The sequence below is a fragment of the Rhipicephalus sanguineus genome, chromosome 11, assembly GCF_013339695.2.
Source record: "Rhipicephalus sanguineus isolate Rsan-2018 chromosome 11, BIME_Rsan_1.4, whole genome shotgun sequence".
NCBI lineage: Eukaryota > Metazoa > Arthropoda > Arachnida > Ixodida > Ixodidae > Rhipicephalus > Rhipicephalus sanguineus.
In genome coordinates, this window is record NC_051186.1 from 80,816,945 (window position 1) to 80,832,550 (window position 15,606).

At 45.8% G+C, this 15,606-nt stretch overlaps 1 protein-coding gene and 1 long non-coding RNA gene across 12 annotated transcripts in view; one reads left to right on the forward strand and one right to left on the reverse strand.

Annotated features, from left to right (window-relative positions):
- LOC125760368 (uncharacterized) overlaps positions 1-7,435 on the reverse strand; it is a 21,180-nt gene extending 13,745 nt beyond the window's left edge. Inside the window, exons 1-2 of the long non-coding RNA XR_007417939.1 lie at positions 7,323-7,435; positions 5,648-5,746 (exon numbers count right to left, since the gene is read on the reverse strand). This is a non-coding gene — a long non-coding RNA (uncharacterized LOC125760368). The remainder of the gene's footprint in view (positions 1-5,647; positions 5,747-7,322) is intronic.
- The window catches only part of LOC119375196 (GRB10-interacting GYF protein 2), a 676,837-nt gene that overhangs the window by 558,901 nt on the left and 102,330 nt on the right, over positions 1-15,606 (forward strand). The window lies entirely within an intron of this gene.

Genomic DNA, 15,606 nt, shown 5'->3' on the forward strand with positions numbered 1-15,606 from the left:
CCCAAGTATCGCGATACTGTTCATATTGCTGCGCCACTTAAAGTTCTCTTGCGTAGTCAATGCAACCTCAAATAACATGTTCCAATCAAGGGGAGTCACTTACTGTGTGACATATCTATAAGAGCCATATCCAAATCTTTCTTCTGAATACAAGTCATGCGCAAGGCATGCGCAATACAGGCCATGCGCATTTGAACGGTGATATAGCTTTGAGGTATTTTCGTGGCATGAGTGCACTCACAAAAAAAAATTGTAGGAGCAGGCTCCACCACGTTGCCACTAGCAAACAACTACGTTTTATTGCGACAACAGTTATATGGACACTCTCGACGGGTTCTTGCCGTACCCGTCGCCGTCATGCTCCTTATAAAGTACAAATCATTAAAATCGCCCGACCCATCGTATGTTCTACGCGCGAGTAAAAGCATGCAAGCGCTGGGGACGAACGCGGCTGAAGTGAACATTAATTTGACCAATAAATAAATAAATAAATAAATAAGTAAATAAATAAGTAAATTCTGAGGTGATCGTTCTTTGACCGTCCAATCAAAATATGTAACTGCTGAAGAGCGCCGAACTGCTGAAGAGCGAGGAAACGAATTGAACTGCAACTATTCTAAAGCGAGAGTGAAATAACAGAAGAAAGTCCTGGTACCTTTATCACTAAAGTGCCGTTCGTGTCACAACTATCAGTAGACAATTCTCGGCAACGCCACTTTGCTGGTGAATGACACAGCCTTAATGAAAACCAGCAAATAATGAAGCCAGGGAAGCTATAAGGGAAGTTAATTGTACTGTTTAAAGTGTATTGTACTAAATGTGATACAGAGGTGAAGAAAGTAAAGTGGACGAAAAGACAACTTGCCACCGGCAGGGACCGAAGCTGCAGCCTTCGGATCCGAAGGTTGCAGGTTCGCTGCAGTACAATTAACGTCCCCTATGCCTTCCATGGCTTCATTATCTGCCGGTTTTCAATAAGGTTTTGTCAAACAAAGAAACGAGCCCTCAAATATTCTCTTCCTTCATTCATTTAAAGCCATAATAACTAACATGAAAAACACACTCGAAATCCAAAGATTTCCGCCTTGCCTCGAGTAAAGTTCAGGTTCTTTTCACGATGAGAAACCACACTCCACACTCGGCGCCCGAGACGCACCACCCGAGGTGATATAAACGAAGTGGGAGGTGAAATTAAGTTTGAAGGTAAAAACAAAACAACGCTCCACACTCGGCGCCCGAGACGCACCACCCCAGGTGGTATAAACGAAGTGGGAGGAATTAACGTTGGATTCGCTGGTCGCTTGAAAAATGAGATACGCTGGAGAAGTTTAGAGGAAAATCAAGACAACTTATATTTACAGATTTACAAGAAGAGTTGCAAGCATAAATGTTACAAAGTCATAAAGAAAAACAAGTACTGGAAATGAACCGTCTGTAGGGCGACCCTACGAATTCGGCAGAGCCGACGGTGCCGAACACCTTAAGCCCTGTTCAGAACGCCAGACGGAACACCGGGGCCGCTTTTTATTAGCCGATGCTCCGCCTTTACATTACTGCCGGCGAATAGCCGCCCGTTTGCACTGTAATTGGGCGGTGCATGCAGCAAATCAACAAACTCGCGACAAGGTCACCGCCTCTTTACATCTATGCGGGCTCATGCTCCTCGCCCCAAGCAACACACAAACGAGAGGCAAATAAAAACAAAGTAAACTAGAGTTGTTGTGGCCAGGGCAGGCTCAGCTGACGCTACACGTGTCTAGAGCTAAGTGTACGCGTGCGGTGACGAGCAAAGAAAAGAAAGACGGGCCTGAGAAAAACGACCCTGGTGGTATGTCAAATACATTTGCCGAAGGGACACTACACTTCGACCACCCTCGGGCCACTTAGCTTCCTCCCCCCCCCCCCCCTCCGCGCACAACGTTACACGCGACGCCACTTACAAGCTCGTTACCTCAGCACCCGCTCCAGCTAGTCTGCCGAACCAGACTATAAGCAAAGTGCGGAAATGGATGCCACGCCGAAGGGGGCGAGCGCGCAAACAATTGTCAAAGGTGCCGACCGAACGCTCGATGCCCCACGACGTGGGCCCGCTCCTCGTCGATCACGTATTCGAGCGTCAAGGGCCTGTACGTCGTCTGCTCCACCTGATGCACGCCACACATGACGAATGCCTCCGGCGACCACGTGGTGCCCAAAAAGCAGGCCGCTTTCTCTTGTATCTCCCTGGGAGGCGCCCGCGATGCGCGTGAAGGGCAAACGACGCGGCCCGGAGGCGGCCCATTCATGCACCGCCGAAAGGCATCGCTGAGCAAACGGGGAGGTCATTACGACAACGTTTCCAACCGTTCCTGCCGCCCCCCGCGAGCGGGGCCGGGCACCTTTGTCCCGGCCGCGACCAGGAATCCGATGGGCTCACCTATCTCCGAAGTCTAAGTGCTTTTTGGGGCGATGCACAGGCACTTCGAAGCACCCCACCGGCGTGACCCCCCAAGTTGGCCGCACCGAGTAAACAAAAAGAAGAACCGTGCGTCCGGTTTTGACGGCGGTCCTACACCTCGTTTCATTTTTTTTTTAACACGAGTGTTTTATGCCGGGGTCCACCAAGTCTTTCTGACGTATTTCCGCCACGGAAGTACGTCAGCAGAAGGAACGCCATGAGATGGCAAAGAAAAAAACTGAGAAAAAGTTCCGTTGGCGGGAATCGAACCCATGACCTCTCGGTCCGCGACGATGGCTGGTGGGCGTATAGCCTACTGAGCTACCGCCAAACGTTTTTTTTTTTTATTGCCTGCTTTTGACAAGAAACAAAACACAAGAAGAAACTCTATTTACAATACAAACACTGGTTGCGTAAAAAGGGAGAGGGATCGACAGGAAAAAAGGGAAGGGCCATACTGGGACTAATGAGGACGCTCTAAACCTCCTTCATTTGTAAAAGAAGCTCTACACGATCTAACCAATCGGGAATATCTTCAAGAAGTTTTTGTTCTTCAACAAAACGGGTTACGCTTTCTTTGAAGTATTGACGTGCCGGACGAGCTACCGCCAAACACATTACGGGTACGTACATTACGGGTACGACATGAACGCGCCTTTTATCTTTCACACTTGCCTCTCACAGTGCTCTTGGATGGATGGATGCTATGAGCGTCCCCTTTATAACGGGGCGGTGACACCTGTGCCACCAGGCTCGAAAAAAAAAAAAACGCGCCGTTGCAACGACCGTCCCATTCGGCGCGTTTCCAATGCAAGTTTAATTTCGTCAACGCTTTAACACAACGTGAGGTGGCGGCTTTAGCGCAAGCCTCGCTCGTAGCATTCGTCCATATCGACAAATAGCTCTCCGACGCTCGCCTGGCTGTCGCATCGCGTTCCTCGCTCGCCTTCTGAGGGTGTGTTCCAATACTCACCGTAGACGGCTAAATAGACAGCTAAGTGGACAGCGGCCATCTTAAGTCCCATTCCAATTCTCACGTAGCTGGCAAAATAGACAGCTTCGAGAAAGACAAAAACGATGCAGGCTACTTTGCTGTCCAAACAAGATGGCGGCTCAGCGCAATGCTCGCGTAGCTCGGATCTCGCCGGTATGGTCGTCTGTACACCAGTAGGCGCTTTTCCAGGCGCTCAATGTAAGCTACGTTAATTTTTTCATAGGTTTGAACACGAAAGAGGCTAAAGAAAGAACATTTACGTTTGTTTTTCTTAGCTTTCTCTTCTCGGCGCTAGGTGGCATCACGTCGCGTAGACGTCTTCTAGACGCGTTCCATTTGTCGGACAACATGACCTCGATGCTGTCTTCTAAGCTGTCAGCATAGACTGTCTACGATGCTGTCCAGAATTGGAACACAGCCTGAGAATTAACGGCCAGGCTCTAGGGACGACACGACGCTCGTCGCATTTCTCTTCGCATTTCACGACGCTTTGAAGGAGTGCGTATGTGCGTGTTGATGCCATCTTTGCGCAGGATTCACCATATGCGGTGTCCACATAAGAACGTCAACTACCGCAAGGGATAAATCATGATCATGGGCGCTTGTCGTCGGTACGGAGATGTGCCACTAGGCGTCAACGTGAGTGCGATGCGTCCACATCAAGCGATGCTGTATCTGCCAAACAACAGTAGACATTGTACATGCTCTCATATACTAATGCACTTGCACTATAAACAGTAAAGTACTTCTGTGAAGACACGTTTCAGTTTCGTGTTATACCGATTCCTATGAAGGAGGGATCAGCCATCTTTTTTTTGTAGTAATCCACAGCTACGCTCTCAAGTACTGCCCCTCCCCCCCCGCCCCCTTCTTAGACACCATGCATCGACCACGTCAACGAGGTCGGCATTGCGTCGCGCCGTACAAAAACCTACCTGCACTCCTTTATTCCACGTCCTCGTAAAGACTGGAATGGCCTTCCCGTATCGATCGCCTGCATTCAAGACCCTGTGCGCATTCGCGCACTTATAGCTATCACTGCACCATTTATAAGCAATCTTATTCCTTGTTACTATCACATGTCTTTACTGCGTTCTTGTTATGCCATACTAACTATTATTGTATAATAAGGCAGTTATATTTTTTGTATAATCCTTTTACTCCAATGTAGCTCTTAATATCTTATTTTACTCTCACATATACCACCTCCCTCTGTAATGCCTTCCCTCTGCGCTAATAAGTAAATAACAACATACATAAAATAAGTAAATAAAATATAGACATTCATTCGGATGTTGAAAAGGCGCCGTTGTGCAACGAAATAAAATTAAATTTCAAGTCAACTTAAGCAAATCGCAAGTAGGCTTGAAAAGAAATGCTAGGGAATATAAGACCGTCCAATATCCGGTGACGTGACATGTCGCGAAAACATTCGTAGATTCTGTTCGCCAGTAAAGGTCTCTAAATAATTTCACGCATGCAAACCACATGCGACATTGGCTGTTGCTCGATTACGTTGAAGTTAATCCAAAATAGAGCAGTACACATTAGAGACGCATTTAATGTGGAGCACAATGCTTTTCATGGACAGAGCATCGCGCCCTGTCTCTAATGAATGCGAACATGCCTAAATTCTAGAAACAATAAATTCTATTGTCTAAATCAAGACAGCGAATTCAAAGGCTATATAGAAGCCAGACACTCTCACTGAACTGCTCGTAACTACTTTGCTTAAGTGACTTCCTCAGCGTGTTTTTCAAGGAATCCAGTCGCCGACGAAACAATAGCAATACGTCAGCTTTCCTTAGATGAGTCCCCGCTTGAACCATTCTCTCTTCATAGACTGCAGAAACTGCGGTAGCTTGTTTTCTCAAGCGATAACTAATATTATTTGAGTTCGGTGGATGTTAGATTCGGGTTCGTTTTGAGAATACCGGTTCAGCTTCGCGTTCAGTTTCGTCACAAGTTAAGGCTCGGGTTCGGATTGACATCCTGGCTAAGTCTGCAGTTTGTGCCTACATGGTTTTGATTCATTTAAGAAAAAAAGTGAACATTTAGACAAAGAAAACATTGCGTGCACTTGGAATGCAGAGAATTCCAACCTTTGAGGGTGATTATTTCTCAGGTTTATTGCGGGAACATTAAATACGTTGGAAGCCACTTAGAAATACTAGTCAGTCACTGTTTATAGAATCTACGTAAATCAATATACTCACGTATCAAGTTGCTTGAACAGATACTTTTGACGGGTGACTTCAGTCTACCCAATACTCAGTGGACAACGCTGTCTCATGATCACAGTGTTGGCCCAGCTTCTAAAATTTAAAATATTTGCGGTGAGTATGACGCCTCTTAGGCAACTGGTAGTTATAAAAGACTACCATTTAAATGCTAGGCATGCCTAACATTAAATTTTTTAACCATGTCGTGAGGAATGGGTATTGTACGCTTTGCCAGCGCGTTTAACAAGTAATCCATCTTCAAAGGTGCGCTTAGTGAACACAAACGACAAAAACGAAAAAGTACAGGACATAAGGCAACGGTCCTGTACTTTTTCGTTTTTGTCGTTTGTGTTCACTAAGCGCACCTTTGAAGATGAATCAACACCAAGTAGCCCATCTTATAGCTCTCCTTAACAAGTGACATTACGCTCTTAACGTTCACCGGTTTTTCGCTCGTACCTACGGCCATAGGTCGGCAAGAAAAGTGGAGCTCGCTCAGACTCACTCAAGAAATATAGTTTGCGCTTAGGGCTCACTCGGACTCACACTCACCAAAATGTTTCTCAACCGGACTCACTCCGACTCAAACTCACCAAATATTACTCAGCCGTATTCTCTCAGGCTTAGACTCACGGCTCGATCTGAATCTGAGTGAGTCTGAGTGAGTCGACTCATGAGTGCGCTAGCTTTTTTTTATCCTGGCGTCAATGTCATTTACGCCAATATCTCACATAATCGTTGCTCTAAGTGGCACCTATTGATCTCGTGCCCTCAGTACGAGTTATCAGTGGCTGAAATCCAGTGAGGCGAATTTTATGAAAGGTGCGACTAACATGACATACTTTTATCAAGAACATCTCATGAAACAGTTTGAGGGTGGAGGTCAAGGCAACGCACCCCCCCCCCTCCTTCCGGCCGCCGCCATAACTCACGCCTCTGATCAATAAATATTGAGGTGGCGTATGAACGCCAGTGCTTTGAAATATGTGTGAGTAGACGTGAGCGTCAACGCGAGCCGACATACGGCTGATAATAATGCTGAAGAGGGGTTAATGGAACCATAGGTCGGGAAAAAAAAAAGACTGAGCTCACTCAGACTAGCTCAAAATATGATTTTCCGCTTACGGCTCACTCGGACTCATCCTCAGGAAAGTTTTGCACAACCGGACTCAGATTCACAAAAAAAAATTCCCAACCGGACTCACTCAGACTCAACCTACCCAAGATATTACTCACACGGACTCACCCAGACTCAGACTCACGACCCAGTGTGAGTCTGAGTGAGTCGGCTCATGAGTCAGTTTGCCGACCTATGCCTACGGGGCCTCAAAGCAACCCTAAAGCATTCACGGACTACACATGTATTGGTGAGGCATACAGCCCTCTCTGCTTAACGCATTTGCCCATTTTCGTTAACACTTTTTTTTGCATATCGGCAAGGTTCTGCGGGCTGATTGAGGATAGAGGTGTTAACAGAACGACTTCAATGTTCATGTCAAAGCTGCCGATATGGATAATTTTGGCTAGATAATGCTTTAAGCAAATAAAATCGATGATCTGCATAAGCATAGAAACGTCGACACTTCAACTGCAAATAAGCGTGGCTCTGGCAGTCAATGTGGGAATGTGCACTTTAAATACGTTGAATAAAATAGCATGTAACACTCACCGAATTTCGCAGTGGAATGTATACAAAAGTGTGGCACGTAACGGGCGAGCAACCACGCCAGTAAATAACACACCGAAAGCCGCATAAACGAAAGACTCTTCGACTGCCCAACTGTTTGCCTGCAATCGACGTAGACAGGAAGAGCGATCTTTAGCAGAAAGAACTAGCATTGTCGCTGTTGGCCGCTGGGGCTGACAGCAGCGTATGTGGACATACGCCATTTGTTATCGGAACTTCTATTCCAGGCAGCCCTACTTAGAACAGAGAGCAAGTGTTTTGTATTATTCCGCTCGAATGACACTATAGATACAAAACGCTGGGCAGCTCATTTCGTTTTTGTTTTGTTTTTGCGCTCCAGAATTGGAAAAGCACCGTGAAAACAAAGGAATTGCGAGGATTTGTCAGAATGACGTCATTTGACACTGGCGTAAGACGCTGCTGTAAATGGAAGCGCATGAAATCTTGCCAAACAGTGCGTCATTAGCGAATGTAGGGAGGATGAATACCTCCGTTTTTATGTTTTAAAGAATTAGGAACGATTTTACCGGTAGAGCAAAGTACACAGAAGCACAGATCCTCAAAGGAGCAGCCATACCGTGTGCAAGGTAAATGTAACTGGTAGCGAAGCTTCCTTAGAAGCCGAAGCCCATACTTCAGAAAATGGCGGCTCATCATTTGCTCGTTTGACTTAGCGACGTCTGTGTAATGAGGGAACACTTCCGGCGGAGCAGACATAAAACGGATGTGACACAACATCCGGTAAACAAGTGACGTCATGTTGTTGGCACTAGCGGGAAATTTGATCTAAAAATAGTTTTCGTAGGCCCCTGATCTCTAAGGAATCGCGCTGAGGCGAGCCGGCGAGTCTTTGACGAGTGCGCTTCAAGTCAACGCCAGCTAAACTAATGTCGACTCATGACTAGACAGTGGTGTTTAAGTGTACTGCCGTTTAATTTGCCTTGGCTTCACCATGAAACTTATTCTTGAAACTTTAATTCGGCGTTCATGGCATCTTCGCAGATGGATTAAAGCAAGCACTAGCGTACCTGTCATATATTCAGCGTTGCTTATTTGCTTCTCACATACGCAGGTTCGCTAAGCTTGTGTGCTTCAGTTCTAAAAAGAAGAAATGACGCCTTGTCACGCCAACATTATGACATTTCAGCTTTATACGCTGGTCACAATAACGTAGTATTATTATACTGCACACAATGAGCATTGTTTCTAGGTGTGGTAATAAGTACAAAAAGTGCGCGGGCGCTACGTGCACTATGTTTTGCCTTATGCTCCGATAAATTATCGTTACGTGTGACGTGTACAGGCATGTTAATTGTAGCGCGACAGATACCATGTAATAATTCGTGTTGGGGTTTAACGTCCCAAAACCACGATATGAGAGACGCCGTAGTGGAGGGCTACGGAAACTTCGACCACCTGTGGTCTTTTAACGTGCACCCCAATCTATGTACACGGGCCTCGAGCAATCTCGCTTCCATCGAAAATGCGAAGCAACGGTCCGCAACAGAGCAACGGTCCGCAACTACGCCAAGGGGCAAATATCGATTGAAGCACTCTAGATCCTTCAGAGGCACGCTATCGAGAGATGATCGACCCAAGCCACACTAGTCTGGTTCCCCGCATCGAACGCTGCGGCCCGTCCGTGGGAGCCAAGGCGAAATTGTGTGCCGTGCGCATGGCCGTGCGCATAGACAAGAAAATCTGGTCCAGGTGGCGCTGCTGCGCCTTTCTGAAAAGCGCCCCCTTTTACAGAGCCCCCATCCCTAAACGGTTTCGTCTCTGTTGGCACAAAAACGTTTGGGCGAAAAACGCGTGGGCAAAAACCACATGGCCTACGGCATACAGCTCAGCATTCCTTTCAGGAAAGGAAACCACAAAACAAGCATCAAAACAGTATGACGGAGTGAACGCAAGCGCACGCTCTCCTCGCAGGATCTTCGCTCTGCACCATGCGTCGAGCGTTCGCCGTCTGATGAAGGTTCGTCGAACGGACGCCGGTCAAACGTCGCACGTATTGTCGCCGCACGCAGTGTCGCAGCGTTTAGCTGTTTCGACCTCCCGCCGCATCCCTGTGGTGTCGCTGTGGCCCTGCCGCTGCACCGGGGACAAATGCTCCCATTGTGTCCGGAGCGATAGCGAAAGCCGTATGAGGGAACGCCCACGCACCTCTCCAGTCCGACCGTGCCTCAGCGTAAGTGACGAAGATGCAATGCTATCAACCGTTTCAAGGGTGCAGATTCTAAAAACGTTCTTCATCGGAGTCCGCTCTACAAGTTCAACAACAGTCGCTTCAACCCACAAGCTTTCGAACGTCTCCCGGACGAAGGACAGATAGACGAAGACGAGGTCAACAGGCTGATGGACGTCGACGACTTCGATGATGACTTCGTCATGGCCATGAACGGGTCTAGTCAAAAGGTTATGTAAAATGAAACATGCATGGCCGGTCCGCAAAATCAGACCCACTTCTTGGCCATCGCTCCAGTTGAAGGTCAGACGCCAGTCTCACTCTTCTACGATTCTCACGCGGAAGACCATTCGAGCGATCTCCCAATGGGTAATCGTTTTGGGTGTCATTCACAGATTCGCTGTCCAACCACGTTCACAGCGTGGACTGGAGCCATTATTTTTTCGGTAATCTTGGTATGCGCTCGCGCACGGCGCTCCATCGGCGGTTTGTTTACGTTGCGGCTGCGTGCATATTGGCTCGCTGCACGCGACGTCTGCGCTGCCTGGCAGAGCGCGTGCTTTCTCTCTCCCTGTTTCGTTCTCGCTCGCGCTACGCGCGTTCTGTTCTCACGCTGTGCTGAACGGCAGCGCGCGTGCCCTTACTCGCGGCGCTCATGTGAGTGTGCTTGCGCGCTAACCTGGTACTGCGCTGGCCCTCGCGTTAAACTTAATTGCAGGTGTGCAGTTCAATCTAATTCAGTTATTTAACTCAGTTAATTTAAACCAGCTCTGTTAAATTTTAGTGGAAATGGGTTGCAGAAGCTTTGTCAAGAGAGTGGCGAACAACGTCACCTTTTTGCCGACACTAATGTCCAGAAAGCCGAGAAAATAAAAGCTTGAAAATAAATTCCACCAAGATCGCGCAGAACCTAATTCACTCAGACCTTCTGCAACTTCGAGCTGAAAATAAACGCAAACTAAAAAAAAAAAACGCTGGAAAGACAGCTTGCTTAAAAACGTGTGTGCACATAAGCAGAACAGACTGTTGGTCTAATTGGTTATCCATGAACACTGAAAGAATGAAGAAGAAGCTCTTCCCTTATGTGCACATAAGAGAAGAGCTTTTATAAATGAAACAACCAGCATGGACTAATTCACGACAACACGTGTTTGGCATGAATTAATCCATGCAAAACCAGCCGAAAACAGGCGAGTCCCCCGAAAACTGGCTTTAAGCTGGGCTTGTTCGTAACCTTGATTTTTGCGGTGACCTGCGCAAGAATAGAGGATAAAAGACCATGACGAGAACAAGGACAACAAAGGAACGAAGGCCACAGGACAAGTGCTTCGTTCCTCTGTTGTCACTGTTAACGTCGCGATGTTTCATTTTATGCTGCAATTACGAACCAACTAGTCCGCATAAAGTTTTACTAATGCACCAAGGCGGGACAAGGAAGTTGCGTTCACGTTTGCTTCCTTCACTGTTCTGGTTTCTTTTTTTTTTTTTTTTTGCACACAGGTTCTGTCCAAGATTATGGTGGGCTGTTTTTTCCGTTCCTGCGGTTTCCAGAAATAGAATGGTGCGAAAAAAATAAACGACTGCTGTTCATTTATTTCGAAGCGCTTGTCCTGTGTTCGTCTCATCTGGTGTTCGTTTAGTGCGCTATGGTTTCTGAACAACGATAAACTACCCACACGCCCAAACGTCCTCCCTTCACGCAGTTCAGCTTCCTAGCATGTGAGCAGTGTATATAACGGAACAGTTGAAAGAACAATATGACATTTTGATATATATTGTATTACCAATTGTGAACGCTAACCGCCAAGAGGAGCATCACTGCCATACGAAATTTTGGGAAACAGATAAATGCAACAGCATGAAAACAGCTACGCGAAATACCTAGGTAGGAAGAAGCAAACAGCTTGCAGTAAATGCTCGCAGGGCCATATTATTAGCAATTTATTGGACAGTGTAAAGGTGTGGCAAAGCAGTACAGGCGGTAAAGCAATAAGGCCCCTACAAAGCAATAGTAACTTGAATTCTATAGGTTGCAGATAATAGTATAATAATAGGTACACTCCTAGCCAGTCTTGACAACCAAATTCCAAGTTGACTTTCTGCGAAGTTAGAAGGCCCTACAATGCATATCCTACGGAAAAAGCATCCAGACAAGAAAGCATACTAGTCTATTCGATGAAACATCGATGAAAACATATTTTTGAAGCTTGGGATGCTATACCTCCACATCCGAAGACTTCCAATGTGACGATATATTGGAAAATGTCGAGCGCGATATTTTCACATATAAAAGTGGCCCTTACGCGGCAAGGGCGAAGCTATGAATGCCAAACAACGAATTGGAATGTTGCACGAAAAAAAGTTTAGTAGCTAACTCTTTTGAATCTGATCTCGCGTAACTTATCAAAACGCTGGTTCAAGCGAATACGGTCGAAGCGGTTTTCGTGCTGTCTGTCGTCTCAACGCGAAGTAAGCGGTGACAGCACAATACGCGTATAGAGCTGTCTAGTGATGTCCGCTCCCTTGTGAACAAAGTATGCAATTGCTGCTCCAGCAACGCAGCTTCCCTTCCCCCCCCCCTCCCTTTCCTACCTCGGGGGCCCGTTCACGTTCCTACGCCCGACAAAAGACGGGAGGGGTGTTCCCTCTTTCCTCTGTTAGCAAACTCGGTCGCTGCCACGAGCGAAGCGTCCTTCGTACTTTCTATGGTTTCAACGCAAACTGTCGCCATGAAAGCAAAGCATGTGAAAAACTGTGAGCCATCTGCTGAACTCCCCTCTAGAGATAAGTGCGTGAGCACAGGCGACCACGCCCTGTAAGTACCAACGCCCTCCGGCTCGTTCACATCCACGCGGCGCGACGAAACACGGCGGGGCGATGCCTTTAAAGCACGCGCTTGGGCAACTTTGCGCCATCTCGCGGGCTGTAGTGAACAAGCGGTGGCCGCGCTTGAGCACCTTCGAGATGGGCGTACCACCAACGGTGAATGGTGTATAGAAATAGACCAACCTTAGTATGCCGAGCGGCTTAATGCATAGCACCGCGGAGCGAGGGGTCGCAGGTTCGAATCCGCGGTCGCACGCTTGGGAAAAATTTAGTGCTGAACTTTATTCGTTCAGGGTTACACACACACACACACACACACACACACACACACACACACACACACACTATATATATATATATATATATATATATATATATATATATATATATATATATATATATATATACAGGGCTGGGCAAAGATACTTTGAAATTGTATCGCGATACGATACAAGATACTCAGGCAAGAAGTATTGGAGATACAGATACAAGATACTGCCGCAAAAATTGTATCCGATACGATACTTGGCAATTGTATCTTAAGATACTTCGATACATTCTCAAATTTGTTATTATAGATCCATATAATGTAGCAGCAAACGCCTATGCACGAAAATGTCTTTACTGTGACCTATTTTGTTTCACTTGAATGAAATATCTGTTACTATCTCAAACGTTTTGCCCTTCTTGCTCAAAGCATTAGTTTTTGGAAGGAAACATTAGTTTCCTTCCAAAACAACTTATCGGGGTTTGTTTTAGCTTCCTCACAGGACAACACTTTGTACACTTCGCTGACAGCGGTACTTGCTTTGCACAGCTTGCCGACCATCTAGCAGGTTGCCATATAAAAACAATAACTTCAAAAGAAGCCTTCGCACGACGGGGCAAATACCGGTGAGGACTTTTTCCATATCTGTAAAAGACAGCTTGCACAATACCGTATATCCGGACAGGTGTACAGCAGCAACGACGCTGGTAGCGACACTTTTCTTTCTTTTTTTTTGGGGGGGGGGGGGGGTTGACGCATGGTGTATACTAGGGGTTTGAGACCTTTCGCTAGCGGCCCGGCCCGCACGCATGACTGCCTTCGTCTCATTTGTTTTTATTTTCTAAATAAGTATGTTCGTGAGCTGCACAGGCATGACTGGTCTCAAGCATTCCTTTCGTCAGGAACATGTGCTCACCATGTACTAAAATATAACCGTGGAACAAAAACTCTATATATTTCAGAATCCGCGTCCAGAGATTAGTCATTCTGTACATCGCTTTCGATGTTTCTCGAATCCTGACTCCAAATCCCCTTCAGAAATTACCTATATATAAGATATGGGGAAGGCTTCCTTTCAAACGTCATTTTGTTCAAACTCTCTCCCACCATCTTCACTGTCCCGGCCCTTGCAACTAAATTTCGCGACTGCGGCCCGCTGGCTATAAGCTCAGATTGAGACCCCTGGTGTATAGGTAGATGACATAAAACTGCAATGAATTGTCATATTCTACTTATCTGCCGGCGTAAAGGATTCTTTGTTGATATACTCACTAACGTGCAATCTTTTAGCAATTTTTCTTCAACGAGAGAACATGTGCAACACAGAAACATCTCAGACGTACAAAGCGTCTCAGGACACCGCCGCTATTCGCGCTATTGCCACTTGTAGCTCCCGTTACGTGGCGATTAGTAATGCGAAAAATATTTAAGAAAGCCTAAAACAGGAAACCAAATATAAGTTCAATAGAGAGGTGGTTGTGTATCAAACATTCACATTGAATGAGTACAGAAACACAATCATAATGATTTCCAATATTATATTGCTAACTCAATTTCGCCATTTTCTTAATCGGTAAGCAGAACATTTTGTACTGTTTACTCAAGGTACGCCCACATAATTATATACTTGTTTTCAACATCGCCTTGGCAACGTGTAACTGTGGAAACAGTAGTGGAAATAAAGTAGACATATAGAACAATAAAGCAGAGATCTTATTTTGGGAGCGCGTTACAAAAGACATACTGCAGTGACCAGACCGGAAAAACACTGCACAGACTTAGGTAATGTAAGGGATGCAAAATGACAGCTAAGAAAGCACTTGTGCTAATAATAAAATTATGATTTCGTAAATTCTTTGAATAAATGTAGCAAGAAGTGAAAAACACGGTACGCGAAGATATTTTCTGTTAGGTAAACACTTGCTCTTTTAGATCTAGCATCAGTATACCAGTGGTGCTAACGTTGTTAGATTCTTATTTGCATATAAGTTAATTCATGGCATGCAAGTCAAACTTACATCCACGAGATCCTTGAAATCGTTGATATGTAAAACACACGCGACGCAGAGGAACCCCATTTTTGCACGCATCACATTTAGTTACGGAGTAAGACGCAAGACGCGAGAGAATCTTCAATAACGACACTGTAGCAACATCAGAATTTGCGCGATACACGCGGCGCAGGACAGTGGCTAAGAGCAAGTGTCGCGGCATTTGCGTAACTAAAAAGAAAAGAAATCGAGCAAACAAAAAGTACGTGGGCTGGGCGTAGACATCCGCGCGCTTGTCTTCCTCATCTTCTGCCCTCACTGGGATACTCTGGCGGAAAAATAAAATTGCGTCACTGCCCCAAGACTCATTCAGATGGCTTAGTGGTACCTGTACCAGCTTGAGAAGCGGAGCTTGGCCAGCGATTATTGTTTCGCACGGTTGTGTAGCGATAGAAGTATCTTGTATCTTAAGATACACGATACATTATCGAATGTATCGGAAATACAGATACAGATACTCGTTTTTCGAGAAGTATCGCGATACAGATACAAGATACACATAGAGTATCTAAGATAGTATCTAAGATACATGTATCTTCGATACTGCCCAGCACTGTATATATATATATATATATATATATATATATATATATATATATATATATATATATATATATATATGTGTGTGTGTGTGTGTGTGTGTGTGTGTACAGCGCCACGGCGACGGCGACGTAAAAAGCCCGCCGACAGTGTCCATATTAGTGTAATCGCCATACAAGGACTGACAAGTCAGTTTTCTTTCAGTAATATACAGTCCACAGAAAAGGCTAGTTTCAAATAGGCTGGCGGAAAGAATTATCCATTCAGAAATCAAGGTAGCTTCAGGAAGGGGCTGTGCAATAGCGCGCAATCAAGCAACGTCATGCATACGCCATTCATATATTATGTTAGTACATAAACCCTTTTCATGTTTTAAATGCGAATAATTTCTCA